This window comes from Arachis ipaensis, chromosome B3, assembly GCF_059453495.1.
Source record: "Arachis ipaensis isolate K30076 ecotype BB chromosome B3, ASM5945349v1, whole genome shotgun sequence".
NCBI lineage: Eukaryota > Viridiplantae > Streptophyta > Magnoliopsida > Fabales > Fabaceae > Arachis > Arachis ipaensis.
The window spans coordinates 83987764-84006268 of NC_142438.1; the positions used below are offsets into that span (position 1 = coordinate 83987764).

The 18505-nt window shown below is 37.8% G+C and overlaps 1 non-coding gene across 1 annotated transcript; it reads left to right on the forward strand.

Moving 5' to 3' along the window:
* The first annotated feature begins 16545 nt into the window (after positions 1 to 16545).
* LOC148571379 (small nucleolar RNA R71) lies at positions 16546 to 16653 on the forward strand. The gene has a single exon (XR_015908684.1). It is a non-coding gene; the product is annotated as a small nucleolar RNA R71 (small nucleolar RNA).
* Positions 16654 to 18505: the final 1852 nt, after the last annotated feature.

Sequence of the window (18505 nt, forward strand, 5' to 3'; positions counted from 1 at the left end):
TGAGCAAACCTTCAATTCATTTATGCAAACTTGTCCAACCTCACCTCCCAGTTCCTCATTTGAAAATTCCTCACCACTTGATTTTTCCTCAACACAAAGTTTCCTCCAAGATCCATACAACTCATCCCACCAACCACAAGATTCATCTCATTACACAGAAGACGCATTTCAACATTCACAAAATCCATTCCACAACTCACAAGAGTCATTCCATAATACTTAAACAACCTCACCACAACATACCCATATCCACAAAGTTTCTCTCAACTTTTATCTTTTGAGCTAGTAGTTGAGAATCCCCTTCTAAAGTCCAGAGAATTATTGGAAAGACAAGAACAATCCTGGAGAGAGCAAGAAATGCTTCTTCAAAAGATGGATGAGCACTTGGAGAACATAAGGAAACACTCAGAACTGCTAAGCAAGGAAGATGAAGATCACTTGATGGATGTGAAGGAGGAAGTGAAAGAGCAAGAAGAAAAGGCACCTGTGTCAAGAAAATTTTAAATGAAGAATAAGGTGGTGGAGGTATTTGAACCTGAAACTGCACTTGAGATGACAAGGAAATATGAAAACTCACAACCCTCACAAACTTCCCTGAACCAAAGATGCTCAACACTTGAATCTGTGATTGAAAGATATGAAGAGGAGATAAAGAAATCAAGGGAAGAACAATAAACCTCTTCTATAAAAGTGCTATTAACACAAATGTTGAATGTAAAAGAGGAAGTGGAAGAACAAGAAAGTGAGGAGGATAATCAACAAAATCCAAACTCAAGTGAAGCAGAGAAGTGCATAGAGGAAGGGCTCATTGAACCACCAATTCAAAGGGCTTTTGATGAAGATAATGCTCCAACCATCACACAACCACCAAGTATTGATATCCAAGAAGTAAAGGCAACTAATAAGAGCACCAATCCTGTCCCTGATCCAGCAAGAAAGCTCAATCAAGCCATTAACAAAAGGAAGCTTGCTAAGGAGAAACCAAGACAAGGGACACTAGCTGGTTCATCTCTCCCCTTGAGGTCATTCCTCTTAACAAATTGAAAGAAGAGGAAGAAAGTGAAGAACAACATGTCAAGCTAATGACACTAAAAGAGCGCTTGTTGGGAGGCAACCCAACCTTAGGTAATATTTCATTCCTTTGCTTTGTGCATTTTTTCAGTCTGTTTTGTTTAAATTTCAATAAATTGGCATATGATTACATCCTAAGTTTGGTGTTGCCCTACAACAATTTGTTTTCAAATCTTTTTGGATGATTGCATAAAAAATGAAAGTGTCACACTAAGATTCTATGTTTGGTGTGCCACTTATTTTCTATGCAAGTCATTCAGCGACACCACTTGTCTGCATAATCATAATGCCTCTGCAAAGTTATCTTTCTTTTGGTTTAACATTTTTATTGTTATCTTCGTTTTAATCAATTCTTTGTCTTTTATGTTTTCATTTATTTTGCTCCTTAACTATTTTTGTTAAATACCTCACCAAGAAATCCTTATTCATGACAGATTCTTTGCTTGGTGATTGTATTTAACATATAACAGTTCCCTTTGTTTAGTTTTAGTTCAAATAAATTGACATAGGATTGCATTCTAAGTTTGGTGTTGCTATGCAACAGAATTTTCTTCCAATCTTTACTGGATACTTGTATCAATTCCAAGTGAAAGTGTCACACTAAGTTTGGTGTGCCACTCATTCTTTATGCAATGTGTCATGCACACCCTCTTATTTTTGCAATCATAGTGTCTCTGTTTCTCTGTGCCTTCATGGTTATCTTTAATTTTGCTTGCTTAAAACACATGTACTACTAACATTTCATTGTGTAAGAAACTCATGATCCATCTTAGCCCCATCACCACTGTTCTAATTGTTGCTTGAGGATGAGTAAGCATTCTGAACTTGGTAGGGGAAAGGGAAGAATGGGAGGAAAATGGCAACAATAGAGAAGATGAATTACAAGGTTGTAAAGTTCCTTTTCCTCTCATTTTTTTCCAGCACTTTAAATTGCATGATTGTCTTTATCTTCTCTATTTACATGTGTGTATGAATAAGCATAGCCTGAATTTTGATTTGCAACATGTTGCTGTGACATTATGACTACCAACTTGAGTTTTGTAAAGTTCAAAAGCAATAAAGTATCATGATCATAAACAAACAAGGCATTAAAGAAGAACTTAGCATGTGCATACAAGTATTGGAAGGCTAGTATGATTAATTGTTGCTCAATTACATTGGATTTTATTTAATTGAAGTTTTCATCTAGGACATTTTATGAAATCTTTTGAAATCATGAAAACCTTGAAGAAGCAATTGCAAATTAAGGCAAGAAAATAAAAAGGGAAAGAATGAGAAAGTTGAAGGCTTTGAGTACCAATGACAATTCCATTGTTAAGTACTTGTGGTGTTTATGTATCAGGCAAAAAGCTTGAAAACAAAACTCTTAGAAGTCAAGGCTAGGCTCAAAGTGCAAAAAGCACTCCCTCAAAGCTCAAGCCTCTGAGCATCAATGATTAGAGAGTCAAGAAAAGAAACAAATGAGCTTAATGAAGTCCTCTAATTAAATGCTTGTGGTGCTTATGTATCAAGTGGTCATACTTGAAAACAAAGCATTTAGAAGTCGTAGCTTTGTTATCAACTCATGGGGCAAAGCACCCAAAAGGAGAAGCTAATAAGAGAATGTAAAGCTTGTTTTCAAGGAAGAAACATAAGGAAAAGATTTCATAAAATGAGCTAGATAGAAGCATCAATCATTTACATTTCTTTTATGATTGTAGCATGCATAGAAAACTAGCCTACTATGAATATTAACTAGCTATTCTTCTCACCTTGGTTTGTCAAAATGTACTACATGATTCTTTTCTTGCTTGGGGACAAGTAAGGTTTAAGTTTGGTGTTGTGATGACATGTCATCATGTCATATTTTTCTATGATTTTTCATACAAGAAATTGATGATTAGTGCTTAAATATTGCATTCTTTTGTGCTTAAATGGTATATTTCTTTGATCTTTTGATTTTATAAATTTTGTAGGAAATAAGTGGAAAAAGAAGCAAAATAGCACAAAATCAGCTCAAAAGAAGAAAAGAAGAATTTTGGGGCACGCATTGAAGTTTGAGCACGCTTTGGAACCTTAGGCCACGCTTTTAAAAGCGTGGCCCATGACCATGAAGCCGTGGCATCTAGTTAATGCCTTATGCATGCATTATCATGAATTAAAGCATGCATGCATTTAAATATGCCAATTAAGAATGAATGAACGCTACATTACTTGGCATTACTAATAAAGTAATGAAAGCATGCATGTAATATTATTAATGTCATTAATTCTTTGCTAAGGCGTTAATGAATGTATGCATGAATGATGCGTGAGCATCTTTCCTATCTTTTCCTAGTGAATTTGTATTTAAATTGTTGAGTTTAATCAAGAATTAATTATCTTTTAGCCACTATGGATGCTACTTTGAATCTTGTGCAAATTTGTTTATTTTACGTAGCATTCGGATGGATTTGATGGAGTTTCTGTAGAGAAAGAGAAGAAACCAAGGAGCTGATCAGCGAGGAGCGACGCGTGCGCGTGCCCGACGCGGACGCGTACGCGTGACTCGCGAAAAAGGACATCGACGCATACGCATGACTGACGCGTATGCGTGACATGCGCGACATTCAGAAAATGCAGAAAACGCTGGGGGCGATTTCAGGCCCAGTTTCGACCCAGTTTTCGGGCCAGAAACACAGACTAGAGCCAGGGGATAGCAGAGACTCAAGGGAGATTCACACAAGAATGATTATTCCCACTCCAAGTTAGGTGTGGACCCTACGAAGCAAGTGGTCCCCATCCATCAAATTGAAGACATATTAATTGCTTTAATTAGTTCTGATTAAAGGTTTAATTTTTATTTTAAAAATAGGAAAAGATATTATTTTAGTTTTAGAAGATAGATTTTAAAATTATTAGGATTAGATATAAAAGGGGATTGGAATTAGTTAACTTTCATTCCACCTCAACACAACATTATCCCATTCCATTCAAATTTACAATCCTTATTTTTCTCTTTGGACCATGAGCAACTAAACCTCTACTGTTAAGGTTAGGAGCTATGTCTATTGTATGGATTGATTTTATTGTTTTTCTATTTGAATTCATGTCTTGATTTATATTTAAGAATTGTTTTCGTTCTTTATTTTATGAATTTGGGTGGAACGGAAGTATGACCCTCTTTCTAATTGCGTTCTTGTATAACTTGGAAAAGCTATTTACTTGAACAACAGCTTGAAAACAATTTCTCCTAAATTTTAATTATCTGGATTTAACGGGATACGTGACATATAATCCTTTTATATTTGGGTAATTAGGATTTCTGTGGCATATAACTAGAATTGAACTTCACCCCCTAATTGGAATTAATTGACCAAGGAATTGGCTGTTGATGAATTTTAGAGGAGACTAGGAAGGTCTAAGGAATTAGGGTCTAGTCACATATAGTTTGCCATGAATAAAATCTTGCATGACTAAAATAAATTAATAAGAAAAATCAATCCGGAAAATAGATAACTCTGAAGTCTTGACTGCCTTCTCCATACTTTATTACCAACTTATTTATTTTTTCTTTTAATATTCTTTATATTGTTTAATGTCTTTGAACTCTCAACACTATTTTCTGTTTGCCTAACTAAACCAATTAATCAACCATTGTTTCTTAGTCCTTCAATCCTCGTGGGATCGACCCTCACTCACCTGAGGTATTACTTGGTACGACCTGGTACACTTGCCGGTTAGTTTTTGGTTAAAAATTACCACACCAAGTTTTTGACGCCGTTGCCGGGGATTGATTTTGATTGACAACTATCAGTTGTTTGATTGCTTAGATTAGGCATTTTAGTTTTACTTTTTGCTTAGTATTTTCGAAAAAAATTTTTAATAAATAGCACTAATATTTTTCCTTAATTTCTGAATTTAAGTTTGGTGTCACTTAGTTAATTTTATTTTTATTTTCTTGTTTATTTTTCTTGTTAATTTAAGAAATTTTTGTTTAGTTTCGGTTATTATTTTTTGAAATTTATTTATTTATTTTATTTAGTATTTTTATTTTATTATTTTACACAGGATACCTCACTGAGACTTCTCTGCACTTTGACGTAGAGAATCTCATCTTTTCTTGTTATTCTGTTTGTTTATGCGCAGGAACAGAAACAAGGAACCTCTGTTAGACTTTGATCCAGAACCTGAAAGAACTTGTAGGCGACGTTTACAACAAGCAAGACTTTGCAAGCTTGCAGAATCCACTATGGATCACAATAATGCTGTTAATGCCTATGTGGCAAATCCGAATGGGAATTAAGAACAAAGGAGAGTGCTTGGCTCTTACTCTGCTCCTACTGCAGATCTTTATGGATAAAGCATTGTGGTACCTCCTATAATTACGAACAACTTTGAGTTAAAGCCACAATTGGTCACCCTGGTGCAACAAAACTGCCAGTATCATGGTCTTCCCCACGAAGACCCAAATCAATTTATTTCTAATTTTCTATAGATTTGTGAAACTGTGAAGACAAATGGAGTGAACCCAGAGGTGTACAAACTCATGCTCTTCCCTTTTGCTCTGAGGGATGGAGCAAAACTATGGCTAGATTCCCAGCCCAAGGAGAGTTTGAATACTTGGGACAAGGTTGTTACTGAGTTTCTTACTAAATTTTACCCACCAAAAAAGCTGACTAAGCTTAGGGTGGAGGTTCAGACCTTCAGGCATAGGGATGGAAAAACTCTTTATGAAGCTTGGGAGAGGTACAAGCTACTAATTAGGCAATGCCCTCCGGACATATTCTCTAAATGGACCCAACTAGACATCTTTTATGAAGGCTTGGGTGAAATGTCCAAGATGTGCTTAGATAATTCTGAAGGTGGTTCATTGCACAAGAAAAAGACACCGGAGGAGACTATTGAGCTGATTGAATTGGTTGCTAGTAACCAATACCTATACTCATCTAACAGAAATCCTGTTAACTCTGAGGCTCCTCAGAAGAAAGGTGTTATGGAAGTAGAAGCTCTTAATGCTCTTCTTGCTCAAAATAAGCTTATGTCTCGGCAAATAAGTCTGCTTACTCAATAGATGGGTGGAATGCAAGTCTCAGCTATCAACACCCAAAACCCATCTCAGGAGATCTCTTATGACATGACAAGTAATTTTGTGCAAAATGATAATTATGACTATGCTCAATGCTCTTCTGAACAGGTCAATTACATGGGGAGTGGTCCTAGAAATCCCAACAATGATTCATATTCTAAGACATACAATCAGGGGTGGACAAATTAACCAAATTTTGGATGGAGGGACCAACCTCAGAGACCTCAGAATTTCAACAATAATTCTCGGGGCGACTTCCAACAGAACAATCACAATAACCGCCAATTTCAGTCTCAACAGCAACAACCACCTCAGCATGCAAACTCCAAATCCCAAGAAGATTCTAATTGGAAGATGATGAGGAGTTTTATGCAGGAAACCAGAGCCTCCATTAGAAACTTAGAAGTGCAAATGGGCCAACTGAGCAAGCAAATACCTGAGAGGTCTGTAAGTACATTTCCATGTGATACAGTGGTGAACCCAAGAAAAGATTGCAAGGTTATTCAATTGAGAAGTGGTAAAACAGCTGGCTCTGAGACAAGGGCCAATGAAGAACTAGTTGAGAAGAAAGCTCCAGAGGAGAAGAAGGAAAAAGTGGAGCACACCCCTCCAAAGCGTGCAGACAACCCGTTCCCTTACTCTCTTGACAAGTATCCTACATCGCCAAAGGCTCCTGAATACAAGCCAAAAATGCCATATCCTCAGAGACTTCAAAAGGCTTCCAAAGAAAAGCAGTTCTCAAAATTTTTAGATGTCTTCAAGCAGCTACAGATCAACATTCCTTTTGCAGAGGCTCTTGAGCAAATGCCCCTGTATGCTAAATTTTTGAAAGAATTGTTGACTAACAAGAGGAATTGGAAGGAGCAAGAAATCGTGGTGTTAACCAAGGAATGCAGTGCTATTATTCAACAAAAACTTCCTGAGAAAATGCAAGATCCAGGGAGCTTTGTGATTCCTTGCACCATTGGAGATGTCACCATTTAGAGAACTTTATGTGATCTTGGAGCTAGCATCAATCTCATGCCACTTTCAGTGATGAAAAAGCTTCAAATTGAGGAGGTAAAACCCCCTCATATTTCTCTTCAACTTGCTGATCTTTCTATTAAATTACCTGTGGGTGTTGTTGAGGATTTACTTGTGAAAGTAGGACCCTTTATTTTTCTTGCTGATTTTGTTATATTAGACATGGAAGAGGATTTAAAATCCTCTATTATTCTTGGTAGACCCTTTTTAGCTATAGGTAGAGCTCTGATTGATGTGCAAAAGGGTGAATTAACCCTGAGGGTCAATGAAGAACAGGTGGTCCTTAATATTTTTGAAGCTCTCAAGCACCCTACTGATTCTGAAGGGTGTATGAGAATTGATGTTGTTGAACCACTTGTTCAAGAAGTACTGGAAGCTGAGGTACTTGATGACATTCTAGATCCTACCTCTGAATATGAGTTAGTGGAAGTTGATGATTCACCACCAAAGAAGGTACTAGTACACACGCCTAAGGCAGAGGAGGAAGCCTCCAAGCTTGAGCTCAAACCTTTACCTCCTTCTCTGAAATATGTGTTCTTGGGTGAAAAGGATTCCTATCTGGTGATTTTTAGCTCTTCCCTGAAGTCTGAAGAGGAAGAGGCGCTTATTTCAATGCTCAAGAGCCATAAAACAGCTCTTGGGTGGACCATTAGTGACTTGAAGGGGATTAGTCCAACCAAGTGCATGCACAAGATCCTCCTTAAATATGATGCTAAACTAGTTGTGCAACCACAAAGAAGACTTAATCCAACTATGAAAGAGGTTGTCCAAAAAGAGGTAATAAAACTATGGAAAGCAGGTATTATTTACCATATTTCTGACAGTCCTTGCGTAAGTCCTGTGCAGGTAGTTCCCAAGAAAGGAGGGACGACAGTGATCAGGAATGAAGAGAATGAGCTTATTCCTACAAGAACAATCACAGGATGGAGAATGTGTATAGACTACAGGAGGCTCAACACTGCTACAAGGAAGGATCACTTCCCCCTGCCTTTCATTGCTCAGATGCTTGAGAGGTTAGCTGGTCATGCCTTTTACTGCTTTCTAGATGGCTATTCTGGATATAACCAAATTGCAGTGGACCCTCAAGATCAAGAGAAGACAGCATTCACTTGCCCCTTTGGAGTATTTGCTTACAGAAGAATGCCTTTTGGACTTTGCAATGCTCCAGCAACTTTTCAGAGGTGTATGCTTTCAATTTTTTCTAATAGGGCTAAAAAGTTTATTGAGGTATTTATGGATGACTTTTCTATCTTTGGTAATTGATGGGTGGAAATCAGATTTCACACACATAGCTCACCGGCAAGTGTACCTGGTCGCATCAAGTAGTAATTACTCACATGAGTGAGGTCGATCCCACAGGGATTGATGGATTGAGAAATTTTAGTTAGGTGGTTAATTTAGTTAAGCAAACAGTTGATGATTTGAGTGAAACTTGAATGGCAGAAGCTAAATTACTTGAAAATAAATGGGAGAGGGGAAATTGACAGAAAAATAAAGTACAGAAGAGTAAATTGCATGAAACTTAATGTGCAAGAAAGTAAAAGAGCTGAAACTTAAAGTGCAAGTAATGTAAATGACTGAAACTTAGATTGCAAAAAACGTAAATAGCTGAAGCTTAAAGTGCAAAAAAACTAAATTACTGGATTTAAATTACTGAGAAACTTAAATTGCTCGAAGAGTAAAAGGGATTTGGGTGCTAGGATTTAGAATTTAACAGGAAAATGTAAAATGTAATCAATCAGAGAAGTAGAGGTTGAAAAGAATTACAGAAGATCTAAACAGAAATGGAAAACTTCTTGAGGAAGAAAAACAGAAAGGAAACTTAGCTTGATTGTAAAATCTAGAAATAAATTGAAGATTGAAGAAGAGAAATGAGATTAGAAAGCAGATCTAGATCTCAATTGCTCTTTTGATCAAGCAAAAAAGTTATTGCAAAAGAAATGTAAATGAAATAGCAATTGAAACTCAGATCCAATTCCTCAATTCTCAAAATTTCGCAGAAGAAAGACAAAGATGAATTTCAGATCAAGACTTGAAACGGAATTCCTTCAATCTCAATCCGAAACTCAAAACAGAAAGTAAAAGTTGCTGAAGCAAGAAAATGAAAACAGAAAACTAAATTCAAATCTAATTCTTAGAACAATTGAGAAGAGAGGTAAAAGATGATTCTCAAAGTTAGAATCAATGAAGCTCTTCAATCTCAATTCAAATTCCAAGAAAGATAGCAGAAGTTGCAGAATGAAAAATGTAGAAAGAAGAACTCAGATCCAAATTCCCCAAATATAAAAATAACTAAAATTGAAAAGTGAGCAAAAGGTAAAAAAAATTAAAAATAATGAAAGAAGGTCCCCTACAAATCAAACTAACTCCTATTTATACACTTTCTAATTTTGATTTTAGAATTTGGAGTGGGCTTTTCAAATTGGTGAAGAAGTGGATCCAAATTGGTTTTTGACTGAAATTGGACTCCTGGGACACCTCTAGGGGAGCACTCAGTAAAGTTAAATAACGTAGCGCTCCCTTGCTTGTGTCAAGGCTTCGAACCAAGCTTCTTTGTAGTGCTCCGTGAAGAACTCCAACGTAGCACTGCTTTTGCTTGAGTGGGTCTCTCTTTCGAACCTTGGCCATTTCAATTTGGCCAATTTCCTTAGGCAATAGCGCTCAGTTGATAAAGTGGTATGCGAAATTGTTACTCAGGTTGTGAATTATTGTTCGAAATTGATTCCCTGGCGATGGCACCAAAAACGGATGCACAGAACCATGGTCTAAACATATCTTCACAACTTCGCATAACTAACCAGCAAGTGCACTAGGTCGTCCAAGTAATAAACCTTACGTGAGTAAGGGTCGATCCCACGGAGATTGTTGGTATGAAGCAAGCTATGGTCACCTTGTAAATTTCAGTCAGGCGGATATAAAATAGTTATGGAGTTTTCGAAATTAATACTAAAATAAGGATAAAAATACTTATGTAAATCATTGGTGAAAATTTCAGATAAGCGTATGGAGATGCATTCATTCCTCTGAACATCTGCTTTCCTGCTGTCTTCATCCAATCAGTCTTACTCCTTTCTATGGCTGGCTTTGTGTAAGGATGTCACCGGTGCCAATGGCTACTTTCAATCCTCTCGGAAAAATGGTCCAAATGCTCTGTCACAGCACGGCTAATCGTCTGGAGGCATCACCCTTGTCGTTGGTTGCATCCTATTCCTCTCTGTGAAAATGGTCCGATGCGCTGTCACTGCATGGCTAATCATCTTGGAGGTTCTCGATCATACTGGAATAGAATTTACTATCCTTTTGCATCTGTCACTACGCCCAGCACTCGCGAGTTTGGAGTTCGTCACAATCATTCAATCCCAGAGTCCTACTCGGAATACCACGGACAAGGTTTAGACTTTCCGGACTCTCATGAATGCCGCCATCAATCTAGCTTATGCCACGAAGATTCTGATTAAGAAATCTAAGAGATAATCATTCAATCGATGGTAGAACGGAAGTGGTTGTCACGCACGCGTTCATGGGGAATGATGATGATTGTCACGTTCATCACATTCAGGTTGAAGTGCGGATGAATATCTTAGAAGAGGAATAAGTTGAATTGAATAGAAAAACAGTAGTACTTTGCATTAATCTTTGAGGAACAGCAGAGCTCCACACCTTAATCTATGGAGTGTAGAAACTCTACCTTTGAAAATACATAAGTGAAAGGTCCAGGCATGGCCGAGAGGCCAGCCCCCAATACGTGATCTAAGATAGCATACAACTGATCAAAGATGTCTAATACAATAGTAAAAAGTCCTATTTATAATAAACTAGCTACTAGGGTTTACAAAAGTAAGTAATTGATGCATAAATCCACTTTCGGGGCCCACTTGGTGTGTGCTTGGGCGGAGCTTGAATGTTACACGTGCAGAGGCTCTTTCTGGAGTTGAACGCCAGTTTTTGTGCCATTTTGGGCGTTGAACTCCACTTTGCAACTTGTTTCTGGCGCTGGACGCCAGAATTGGGCAGAGAGCTGGCGTTGAACGCCAGTTTGCGTCATCTAAACTTGGGCAAAGTATGGACTATTATATATTTCTGGAAAGCCCTGGATGTCTACTTTCCAACGCAATTGGAAGCGCGCCATTTTCAGTTCTGTAGCTCCAGAAAATCCGTTTTGAGTGCAGGGAGGTCAGAATCCAACAGCATTAGCAGTCCTTCTTCAACTTCTGAATCTGATTTTTACTCAAGTCCCTCAATTTCAGCCAGAAAATACCTGAAATCATAGAAAAACACACAAACTCATAGTAAAGTCCAGAAATGTGAATTTAACATAAAAACTAATGAAAACATCCCTAAAAGTAACCAGATTCTACTAAAAATATACTAAAAACAATGCCAAAAAGCGTATAAATTATCCGCTCATCACAACACCAAACTTAAATTGTTGCATGTCCCCAAGCAACTGAAAATCAAATAGGATAAAAAGAAGAGAATATACTATAAATTCCAAACTATCAATGAAACGTAGCTTCAATCAGTTGAGCGGGACTTGTAGTTTTTTGCCTCTTGAATAGTTTTGGCATCTCACTTTATCCATTGAGGTTCAGAATGATTGGCATCTATAGGAACTCAGAGTTCAGATAGTGTTATTGATTTTTCTAGTTCAGTATGATGATTCTTGAACACAGCTATTTTATGAGTCTTGGCCGTGGCCCTAAGCACTTTGTTTTCTAGTATTACCACCGGATACATAAATGCCACAAACACATAATTAGGTGAACCTTTTCAGATTGTGACTCTGCTTTGCTAGAGTCTCCAATTAGAGGTGTCCAGGGTTCTTAAGCACACTCTTTTTTTTGCTTTAGACCTTGACTTTAACCGCTCAGTCTCAAGTTTTCACTTGACACCTTCACGCCACAAGCACATGGTTAGGGACAGCTTGATTTAGCCGCTTAGGCCAGGATTTTATTCCTTTAGGCCCTCCTATCCACTAATGCTCAAAGCCTTGGGATCCTTTTTGTTGCCCTTGCCTTTTGGTTTTAAGGGTTACTGGCTTTTTGCTCTTGCCTCTTGGTTTTAAGAGCTTTTGGCTTTTTCTGCTTGCTTTTTCTTTTTCTTTTTCTTTTTTTTTCGCTATTTTTTTTCCTTTTTTTTTTGCAAGCTTTGTTCTTTGTTGCTTTTTCTTGCTTCAAGAATCATTTTTATGATTTTTCAGATTATCAAATAACATGTCTTCTTGTCATCATTCTTTCAAGACCCAACATATTTAACATTCTTAAACAACAACTTCAAAAGATATATGCACTGTTCAAGCATTCATTCAGAAAACAAGAGGCATTGTCACCACATCAATATAATTAAACTAAGTTCAAGGATAAATTCGAAACTCATGTACTTCTTGTTCTTTTGATTTAAAACATTTTTCATTTAAGAGAGGTGATGGATTCATAGGACATTCATAACTTTAAGACATAGTTACTAACTACTAATGATCATGTAATGAAGACACAAACATAGATAAGCACTTTAACATAGAGAAAACGAAAAATAGAGAATGTAAGAACAAGGAATGAGTCCACCTTAGTGATGGTGACGTTTCCTTCTTGAGGAACCAATGATGTCCTTGAGCTCTTCTATGTTTCTTCCTTGTCTTTGTTGCTCCTCCCTCATTGCTTTTTGATCTTCTCTTATTTCATGAAGGATGATGGAGTGCTCTTGATGTTCCACCCTTAGTTGTCCCATGTTGGAACTTAATTCTCCTAGGGAGGTGTTGATTTGCTCCCAATAGTTTTGTGGAGGAAAATGCATTTGAGGCATCTCCGGGATCTCATGGTGATGAGCTTCCTGCGCCTCTTGAGCTCCATGAATGGGCTCTCTTGCTTGCTCCATCTTTTTCTTAGTGATGGGCTTCTCTTTCTCAATGTGAATGTCTCCTTCTATGAAAGCTCTAGCTGAGTAACATAGATGGCAAATAAGATGAGGAAAAGCTAGCCTTGCCCCAGGGGAGGGCTTTTCGGCTATTTTGTAGAGTTCAAGGGAGATGACTTCATGAACTTCTACTTCCTCTCCAATCATGATGCTATGGATCATGATGGCCCGATCCATAGTAACTTCAGATCGGTTGCTAGTGGGGATGATGGAGCGTTGGATGAACTCCAACCATCCTCTAGCCACAGGCTTGAGGTCTAGTCTTCTTAGTTGAACCGGCTTGCCTTTGGAGTCAATCTTCCATTGAGCTCCTTCCACACATATGTCCATGAGGACTTGGTCCAACCTTTGATTAAAGTTGACCCTTCTAGTGTAGGGGCGCTCATCTCCTTGCATCATAGGCAAGTTAAACGCCAACCTCACATTCTCCGGACTAAAATCTAAGTATTTCCCCCGAATCATTGTAAGATAATTCTTTGGATTCGGGTTCTTACTTTGATCATGGCTCCTAGTGATCCATGCATTGGCATAGAACTCTTGAACCATTAGGATGCCGACTTGTTGGATGGGATTTGTTAGAACTTCCCAACCTCTTCTTTGGATTTCATGTCGGATCTCCGGATACTCATTTTTCTTGAGTTTGAAAGGGACCTCGGGGATCACCTTCTTCTTGGCCACAACATCATAGAAGTGGTCTTGATGAGCTTTGAAGATGAATCTTTCCATCTCCCATGACTCGGAGGTGGAAGTTTTTGTCTTCCCTTTCCCTTTTCTAGAGGATTCTCCGGTCTTAGGTGCCATCAGTGGTAATGGAAAAACAAAAAGCTTATCCTTTTACCACACCAAACTTAGAATATTGCTCGCCCTCGAGCAAGAGAAGAAAGAATAATATGAAGAAGAAGAAGAAAATATGGAGAAGAGGGGGAAGGTGTGTTTCGGCCAAGAAGAGAAGAGAGGGTTGTGTTGTGTGAAAATGAGGAAGAATGGAGGGCTATATATAGGGAAGGGAGGGGGGTTTAAGTTTCGGCCATATGGGTGGGTTTGGGTGGGAAATTTATTTGAATTTTGAAGGTAGGTGGAGTTTATTGGGTAGGTTTATGGGGAAGAGTGGGTGGATGTGAGTGGTGAAGGGTTAATAGGGAAGAGAGATGGAGGTGATAGGTGAAGGGTTTTAGGGAAGAGTGTTTATTGGGAATAGAGGATGATTGAGAAGAGAGAAGAGAGTGAGTGGAGGTAGGTGGGGATCCTGTGGGGTCCACAGATCCTGAGATGATCCTGTGGGGTCCACAGATCCTGAAGTGTTCAAGGATTTACAACCTTGCACCAAATTAGGCATGTAAAATGCCCTTGCACACAACTCTGGGCGTTCAGCACCAGGTTGGTGCCCATTTTGGGTGTTCAACGCCCATTTGTTGCCCATTTCTAGCGTTGAACGCCAGAACCATGCTTGTTTTGGGTGTTCAGCGCCAGCTCCTCTCCAGGGTGCAATTCTGGCGTTCAGCGCCCAGATGATGCCCATTTTGGGCGTTCAGCGCCCAGATACTGCCTATTTTGGAAGTTCAGCGCCAGAACCATGCTCTGTTCTGGCGTTGAACGCCAGACAGGTGCTTCCTCCAGGGTGTGATTTTTCTTCCGCTGTTTTTGATTCTGTTTCTAAATTTTTCATTTATTTTGTGACTCCACATGATCATGAACCTAAGAAAACATGAAAAACAAAAATAAAATTAGATAAATAAACATTGGGTTGCCTCCCAATAAGCGCTTCTTTAATGTCAATAGCTTGACAGTGGGCTCTCATGGAGCCTCACAGATGTGCAGAGCTTTGTTGAGATCGCCCAACACCAAACTTAGAGTTTGGATATGGGGGTTTTGACACCAAACTTAGAGTTTGGTTGTGGCCTTCCAACACCAAACTTAGAGTTTGACTGTGGGGGCTTTGGTAGACTCTGCTTTGAGAGAAGCTTTTTCTGCTTCCTCTCCATGGATGCAGAGAGAGATCCTTCAGTTGTAAACACAAGGTTGTCCTTATTTAATTGAAGGATCAATTCTCCTCTGTCCACATCAATCACAGCTCTTGCTGTGGCTAGGAAAGGTCTTCCTAGGATGATGGATTCATCCTCTTCCTTTCCAGTATCCAGGACTATGAAATCAGCAGGGATGTAAAGGCCTTCAACCTTTACTAACACGTCCTTTACTTGTCCATAAGCCTGTTTTCTTGAATTGTCTGCCATCTCTAATGAGATTTTAGCAGCTTGCACCCCATAGATTCCCAGTTTCTCTATTACAGAAAGGGGCATGAGGTTTATTCCTGAACCAAGGTCACACAGAGCCTTAAAGATCATGGTGCCTATGGTACAAGGTATTATGAACTTTCCAGGATCCTGTCTCTTCTGAGGCAATGTCAGTTGATCTAGATCACTTAGTTCATTGGTGAACAAGGGAGGTTCATCTTCCCAAGTTTCAATACCAAATTATTTGGCATTTAGCTTCATGATTGCACCAAGGAACTTGGCAGCTTGCTCTTCAGTAACATCCTCATTCTCTTCAGAGGAGGAATATTCATCCGAGCTCATGAATGGCATAAGGAGGTTCAATGGAATCTCTATGGTCTCTAGATGAGTCTCAGATTCCTTTGGTTCCTCAGAGGGAAGGTCCTTATTGATCACTGGACGTCCCAGGAGGTCTTCTTCCTTGGGATTCATGTCCTTCTCATCTTATGTTGGTTCGGCCATGGTAATTAATTCAATGGCCTTGCACTCTCCTTTTGGATTCTCTTCTGTATTGCTTGGGAGAGTACTAGGAGGGATTTCAGTGATCCTTTTACTCAGCTGGCCCACTTGTGCTTCCGAATTTCTAATGGAAGACCTTGTTTCATTCATGAAACTCACAGTGGCCTTAGATAGATCAGAGACTAAATTTGCTAAGCTAGATGGATTCTACTCAGAATTCTCTGTCTGTTGCTGAGTGGATGATGGAAAAGGCTTGCTATTGCTAAACCTGTTTCTTCCACCATTATTAAAGCCTTGTTGAGGCTTTTGATCCTTCCATGAGAGATTTGGGTGATTTCTCCATGATGGATTATAGGTGTTTCAATATGGTTCACCCATGTATTTTAACTCTGCTATTGCAGGGTTCTCAGGATCATAAGCTTCTTCCTCAGAAGATGCCTCTTGAGTACTGTTGGATACAGCTTGCATTCCATTCAGACTCTGAGAAATCATATTGACTTGCTGAGTCAATATTTTATTCTGAGCCAATATGGCATTCAGAGTATCAATTTCAAGAACTCCCTTCTTCATAGGCGTCCCATTACTCACAGGATTCCTCTCAGAAGTGTACATAAACTGGTTATTAGCAACCATGTCAATGAGTTCTTGAGCTTCTGCAGGCGTTTTCTTTAGGTGAATGGATCCACCTACAGAAGTATCCAATGACATCTTTGATAGCTCAGATAAACCATCATAAAATATATCCAGGATGGTCCATTCTGAAAGCATGTCAGAAGGACACTTTTTGGTCAGCTGCTTGTATCTTTCCCAAGCTTCATAGAGGGATTCACCTTCTTTCTGTCTGAAGGTTTGAACATCCACTCTAAGCTTGCTCAGCTTTTGAGGAGGAAAGAACTTGGCTAAGAAAGCCATGACCAGCTTGTCCCAAGAGTTCAGGCTATCTCTAGGTTGAGAATCCAACCACACTCTAGCTCTGTCTCTTACAGCAAAAGGGAAAAGCATGAGCCTGTAAACTTCAGGATCTACTCCATTAGTCTTAACAGTATCACATATCTGCAAGAATTCAATTAAGAACTGAAAATAATCTTCAGATGGAAGTCCATGAAACTTGCAGTTCTGCTGCATTAGAAAAACTAGCTGAGGTTTCAGCTCAAAGTTGTTTGCTCCAATGGCAGGAATGGAGATGCTTCTTCCATGTAAATTGGAATTAGGTGCAGTAAAGTCACCAAGCATCCTCCTTGCATTATTATTATTTTCGGCTGCCATCTCCTCTTCCTGTTCGAAAATTTCTGAAAGGTTATCTCTGGATTGTTGTAATTTAGCTTCTCTTAGTTTCCTCTTCGGAGTCTTTTCAGGTTCTGGATCTGCTTCAACAAGAATATTCGTGTCCTTGCTCCTGCTCATATGACAAAGAAGAGGGCACAGAGAAAATAATAATAATAATAATAGGGATCCTTTATACCACAGTATAGAGGTCCTTGTGTGAGTAGAAGAAAAGAAAAAGAAAATCTGAACTCAGAGAGAGAGAGGGAGTTCGGATTTTTGGTGAGTGATGTGAGGAGGAGATGTTAGTGGATGAATAAATAAATAGAATAAGATGAGAGAGGGAAAATTTCGAAAATAATTTTTGAAAAAGAGTTAGTGATTTTTGAAAAAGATAAGAAACAAACAAAAAGTTAGTTAGTTAGTTGAAACAAATTTTGAAAAGATAAGAAGTCAGGAAGTTAGAAAAGATATTTTGCAATCACTTTTTTGAAAAAGGTAAGATAAGAAGGTATTTTTAAAAATATATGATAGAAATTAGTTTTTGAAAAAGATTTGATTTTTAAAATCTCAATTAATGACTTGATTCAAGAAATCACAAGATATGATTCTAGAACTTAAAGTTTGAATCTTTCTTAACAAGTAAGTAACAAACTTGAAATTTTTGAATCAAAACATTAATTGATGATATTATTTTCAAAAATATGATGTAAAATTAAGAAAAAGATTTTTGAAAAATATTTTTGAAATTTTTGAAAATAACTAAAAAAATTAAAAAAAGATTTGATTTTTGAAAAAAATTTTGAAAAAGATAAGATTTTTTTAAATTGAAAATTTGATTTGACTCATAAAAACAACTACATTTTAAAATTTTTTGAAAAAGTCAAATCTAATTTTTGAAATTTTAAGAGAGAAAAAGGGAAAGATATTTTTTTTTATTTTTGGATTTTTATGATGAGAGAGAAAAACACTAAAAATGCTCAATGCATGGAATTTTTAGATCAAAACAATGAATGCATGCAAGAATGCTATGAATGTCAAGATGAACACCAAGAGCACTTTGAAGATCATGATGAACATCAAGAACACATTTTTTTTGAAAAAATTTTTTTTATGCAAAGAAAACATGCAAGACACCAAACTTAGAAATCTTTCATGTTTAGACTCTAACAAACGAAAAATGCATATGTAAAACAAGAAAAGACACAAAACAAGAAATCATCAAGATCAAACAAGAAAACTTACCAAGAACAACTTGAAGATCATGAAGAACACTATGAATGCATGAATTTTCGAAAAATGCAAGATGAATATGCAATTGACACCAAACTTATAACATGACACATGACTCAAACAAGAAACACAAAAAATATTTTTAGTTTTTATGATTTTCTAATTTTTTTTGGATTTTTCGAAAATTATTTGAAAAATAAAAATTAAGGATTCCAAAATTTTTAAT